Raw genomic sequence first — 6,067 nt, 5'->3', positions numbered from 1 at the left:
TAAGATGACATCATACTCCTACCTACCTCTGTATAAGATGACATCATACCCCTACCTCTGTATAAGATGACATCTACCTCTGTATAAGATGACATCATACCCCTACCTCTGTATAAGATGACATCATACTCCTACCTCTGTATAAGATGACATCATACCCCTACCTCTGTATAAGATGACATCATACTCCTACCTACCTCTGTATAAGATGACATCATAACCCCCCTACCTCTGTATAAGATGACATCATACTCCTCTGTATAAGATGACATCATAACCCCATTACAGAAAACTACAGAGACCAACACTTGTGAATATAATGATTTATTTACTCTAACTATGATGCAAGAAATTTACACATTTTTTTTCTCTCAAAGGTATAAAATGTGTCTTAAATAAGAGGTTGTTTTTTTTCCATTCATGTTCATGTAAATGATTCATGTGTTACAAACCTTGAAAATAATATTCAATCCCTAAAATAGTTAGCAATGCCAATCCAGCAGATTGCAACAAAGTTCCCAGAAGTTCAAATAGTATTGCTCAATATTCACCTTTATATAAAAAAAAAAAAAATTATGACACAAAATAAGCATTCTTCTGAAATTATATATAGATATTTACATTAACAATAGTTTAGTCCAAAAAAACGAAAAGAAAACAAAAGGCCTTGGTTTGAAGCTCGGTGAGTTAGGTATCAAGGGGTGTATGACGGTCATGGGTCCGTTCGTCTTCAGAAGCAGACTGACTGATGACCATCAGTCTCTAATAACATGCTAATCCCTATTTAATGTAACTCCCTTTGACAGGGGCCATAGCAGGCTGGTCAAAAGTAGTTCACTAATCCAGGGATTTAGGGTGCCATTTGGGATGTAGGCCTCTGTGTCTGATGACTGTCGTCGTCTTGGGCATTGTGGAACCTGCCTGTGGAGACAGACAAAACCAAAAAGAAGAGTGAGCATTAGGACAAACATCATTTAATGAGAACGTTAAGGCTAGCGGGCAATGACCAGGCTAGGTTAGATTGGGGTGAATCACCAACTGAAAACATGACATTAATGTCTCCCCCAGGGCCACTATGTTTTCGACCAGGGCCCTGGAAGATACCTCCATTCAACGTCAACATGAGGAGAGAGAGAGGGGGGGGGCTGTGGGGAGAGAGAGAGACAGAGACAGACAGAGAGAGAGAGAGAGAGGGGAGCTGGGGGGAGAGAGAGAGACAGAGACAGAGAGAGAGAGAGAGAGAGAGAGAGAGAGAGAGAGAGAGAGAGAGAGAGAGAGAGAGAGAGAGAGAGGGGGGCTGGGGGAAAGAGAGAGAGAGAGAGAGAGAGAGAGGGGGAGCTGGGGGAGAGAGAGAGACAGAGACAGAGACAGAGAGAGAGAGAGAGAGAGAGAGAGAGAGAGAGAGAGAGAGAGAGAGAGAGAGAGAGAGAGAGAGAGAGAGAGAGAGAGAGGGAGAGAGAGAGAAATGATGGAAAGTGGTGTTGAGGTAAAACATACATTATAAAATCCATGTACACAAACAACAAGTGTGCGGTTAAAATGGGCAAAAAACACACACATTTCTTCACACAGGGTCGTGGGGTGAGACAGGGATGCAGCTTAAGCCCCACCCTCTTCAACATATATATCAACGAATTGGCGCGGGCACTAGAAAAATCTGCAGCACCCGGCCTCGCCCTACTAGAATCCAAAGTCAAATGTCTGCTGATGATCTGGTGCTTCTGTCCCCAACCAAGGAGGGCCTACAGCAGCACCTATATATTCTGCACAGATTCTGTCAGACCTGGGCCCTGACAGTAAATCTCAGTAAGACCAAAATAATGGTGTTCCAAAAAAGGTCCAGTAGCCAGGACCACAAATACCATCTAGACACTGTTGCCCTAGAGCACACAAAAAAACTATTACATACCTTGGCCTAAACATCAGCACCACAGGTAACTTCCACAAAGCTGTGAACGATCTGAGAGACAAGGCAAGAAGGGCATTCTATGCCATCAAAAGGAACATCAAATTTGACATACCAATTAGGATCTGGCAAAAAAATACTTGAATCTGTCATAGAGCCCATTGCCCTTTATGGTTGTGAGGTCTGGGGTCCGCTCACCAAGACTTCACAAAATGGGACAAACACCAAATTGAGACTCTGCACGCAGAATTCTGCAAAGATATCCTCTGTGTACAACGTAGAACACCAAATAATGCAGAGCAGAATTAGGCAGATACCCACTAATTCCAAAATCCAGAAAAGAGCCGTTAAATTCTACAACCAGCTAAAAGGAAGTGAAAACTGAGCTGCACTTCCAAACCTCCAGCCCAATGTATGACCATATTAGAGAGACATATTTCCCCCAGATAACACAGATCCACAAAGAATTCGAAAACAAATCCAATTTCGATAAAGTCCCATATCTACAGGGTGAAATTCTACCGTGTTCCATCACAGCAGCAAGATTTGTGACCTGTTGCCACGAGAAAAGGGCAATCAGTGAAGAACAAACACCATTGTAAATACAACCCATATTTATGCTTATTTATTTTCCCTTGTGTACTTTAACCATTTGTACATTGTTACAACACTGTATATACATGTATAATATGACATTTGTAATGTCTTTATTGTTTTTAAACTTCTGTATGTTTAATGTTTACTGTTCATTTTTATTGTTTATTTCACTTTTGCATATTATCTACCTCACTTGATTTGGCAATGTTAACACATGTTTCCCTTGACAATAAAGCCCCTTGAATTGAATTGAGAGGGAGCTGGGGAGAGAGAGAGCTGGGGAAAGAGAGAGCTGGGGAAAGAGAGAGAGCTGGGGAAAGAGAGAGTGAGAGGGAGCGAGAGGGAGCTGGGGAGAGAGAGAGCTGGGGAGAGAGAGAGAGAGAGCTGGGGATAGAGAGTGAGAGGGAGCTGGGGAGAGAGAGGGAGCTGGGGAGAGAGAGAGAGCTGGGGAGAGAGAGAGAGCTAGGGAGAGAGAGTGAGAGGGAGCGAGAGGGAGCTGGGGAGAGAGAGAGCTGGGGAGAGAGAGAGAGCTGGGGAGAGAGAGAGAGCTAGGGAGAGAGGGAGAGAGAGCTGGGAGAGAGAGAGAGAGAGAGAGAGAGAGAGCTGGGGAGAGAGAGAGAGCTGGGGAGAGAGAGAGAGCTGGGGAGAGAGAGAGAGAGAGAGAGAGAGAGAGAGAGAGAGAGAGAGAGAGAGAGAGAGAGAGAGAGAGCTGGGGAGAGAGAGAGAGAGCTGGGGAGAGAGAGAGAGAGAGAGCTGGGGAGAGAGAGAGATGCAATCTTTGTAAGTATAAATGTTTATTTCCCTTGTTTATTGTCTATTCCACTTGCTTTGGTCAAGTAAACACATTTATCATGCCAATAAAGCACTTTGAATTGATAGAGAGCTAGAGAGAGTGAGACATAGCAAGATATACACAGTACCAAGATATACACAGTACCAAGATATACACAGTACCAAGATATAGACAGTACCAAGATATACACAGTACCAAGATATAGACAGTACCAAGATATACACAGTACCAAGATATACACAGTACCAAGATATACACAGTACCAAGATATACACAGTACCAGTCAAACGTTTGGACACACCTACTCATTCCAGGGTATTTCTTTATTTTTAACTATTTTCTACATTGTAGAATAATAGTGAAGACATCAACTATGAAACAACACATATGGACTCATGTAGATGTTGCTCTTGCAGATAGAGTTCATTGTGTCAAATCGGAGGGCCTGTTGTCCAGACCTCTCAATGATGTTGCTCTTGCTGCTGGTGATTCTCTGATCCACCTCTACGCAGACGACACCATTCTGTATACTTCTGACCCTTCTTTGGACACTGTGTTAACTAACCTCCAGACGAGCTTCAATGCCATACAACTCTCCTTCCGTGGCCTCCAACTGCTCTTAAATACAAGTAAAACTACATGCATGCTCTTCAACCGATCGCTACCTGCACCTGCCCTCCCATCCAGCATCACTACTCTGGACAGTTCAGACTTAGCATATGTGGATAACTACAAATACCTAGGTGTCTGGTTAGACTATAAACTCTCCTTCCAGACTCACATTAAGCATCTCCAATCCATAATTAAATCAAGAATCTGCTTCCTATTTCGCAACAAAGCATCCTTCACTCATGCTGCCAAACATACCCTTGTAAAAACTGACCATCCTACTGATCCTCTACGATGTAATTTACAAAATAGCCTCCAATACCCTACTCAACAAATTGGATGCAGTCTATCACAGCCATCCGTTTTTTTTTTTTTACCAAATCACCATATACTACCCACCATTGCGACCTGTACGCTCTCGTTGGCTGGCCCTCGCCTTCATACTTGTCGCCAAACCCACTGGATCCAGGTCATCTACAAGACCCTGCTAGGTAAAGTCCCCCCTTATCTCAGCACCTACCTGTAGCACGAGCTCCAGCAGGTATATCTCTCTGGTCACCCCCAAAACCAAACCGCCTCTCCTTCCAGTTCTCTGCTGCCAATGACTGGAACGAACTACAAAAATCTCTGAAACTGGAAACACTTATCTCCCTCACTAGCTTTAAGCACCAGCTGTCAGAGCAGCTCACAGATTACTGCACCTGTACATAGCCCATCTATAATTTAGCCCAAACAACTACCTCTTCCCCTACTGTATTTATAGATTTTGCTCCTTTGCACCCCATTATTTTTATTTCTACTTTGCACATGCTTCGACTGCAAATCTACCATTCCAGTGTTTTACTTGCTATATTGTATTTACTTTGCCACCATGGCCCTTTTTTTGCCTTTACCTCCCTTATCTCACCTCACCTCACTTGCTCACATCGTATATAGACTTATTTTTCTACTGTATTATTTATTGACTGTATGTTTGTTTTACTCCATGTGTAACTCTGTGTTGTTGTATGTGTCAAACTGCTTTGCTTTATCTTGGCCAGGTCACAATTGTAAATGAGAACTTGTTCTCAACTTGCCTACCTGGTGAAATAAAGGTGAAATAAATAAATACAATTCTCTCAACCAGCTTCATGAGGAATTATTTTCCAACAGTCTTGAAGGAGTTCCCACATATGCTGAGCACTTGTTGGCTGCTTTCCTTTCACTCTGCGGTCCAACTCATCCCAAACCATCTCAATTTGATTGAGGTCAGCTGATGGTGGAGGCCAGGTTTTTTGATGCAGCACTCCATCACACCTCCTCCTCCATGCTTCACGGTGGGAACCACACCATGAGACCTCCTCCTCCATGCTTCACGGTGGGAACCACACCATCACTCCTCCTCCTCCATGCTTCACGGTGGGAACCACACATGTGGAGATCATCCGTTCACCTACTCTGTGTCTCACAAAGACACGGCGGTTGGAACCAAAAATCTAAAACTCAGACAGGCACCAATCAGACACCATGATTTTGATAACTTTTTTTTTTTGCCACGGCTCAACTAAAGAAATGTCGTTCGACTAACAGCCTATCTATCAACCAAACACCTACATGTGGGGTCAGCCCTAGTGTGAACTGCTACGAAGACAATTTTTTTTATTATTTTACCTTTATTTAACTAGGCAAGTCAGTTAAGAACAAATTCATATTTTCAATGATGGCCTGCCATCTACAGGGGAACACTGCCTTGTTCAGGGGCAGTACGACAGATTTGTATCTTGTCAGCTCGGGGATTCGATTTTGCAACCTTTCGTTTACTAGTCCAACGCTCTAACCACTAGGCTACAATCTATAATGCCTGCTATCTAATGTTTGGTGCATTATGTACAGGTTGCTAGATATTAGTGAATACAAAAAATAAAAAAAGGTACAATATTATTTTATAGGTCTATATATTAGTCCAATATTTCTCCAATAAAGATAACTAATCGTCATTGATTAGTTTTTATCATCAACGCAATCCATAAATCAGCTCTAGAAACGCTAACATTTAAAAACAACTTTATATTATGTGTTATTAGTATGTTGTACAAGAGCACTTACACATCTGACTTTGCAGCAAAACCTGCACTTATGGTATCAAAGAGCTATTACATTTTTTTTTTTAATACAGGAAACTG

General features: G+C 42.5%; 1 protein-coding gene across 2 annotated transcripts in view; it reads right to left on the bottom strand.

The window, feature by feature from the left end:
• Positions 1 to 308: 308 nt before the first annotated feature.
• Positions 309 to 6,067, bottom strand: part of mbd2 (methyl-CpG binding domain protein 2) — a 136,142-nt gene continuing 130,383 nt past the window's right edge. Inside the window, exon 7 of one of the 2 annotated variants that reach the window (XM_052458624.1) lies at positions 309 to 917. The gene's annotated coding sequence lies outside the window, so the exon portion shown is untranslated. Of the gene's footprint in view, positions 922 to 6,067 lie in introns of both variants that reach the window. The other variant, XM_052458623.1, reaches the window with a different exon arrangement.

The sequence above is a fragment of the Oncorhynchus keta genome, chromosome 12 (genome assembly GCF_023373465.1).
Source record: "Oncorhynchus keta strain PuntledgeMale-10-30-2019 chromosome 12, Oket_V2, whole genome shotgun sequence".
NCBI lineage: Eukaryota > Metazoa > Chordata > Actinopteri > Salmoniformes > Salmonidae > Oncorhynchus > Oncorhynchus keta.
Note: the sequence above shows the minus strand (reverse complement) of the source record. Positions and strands in the feature narration are given on the sequence as shown.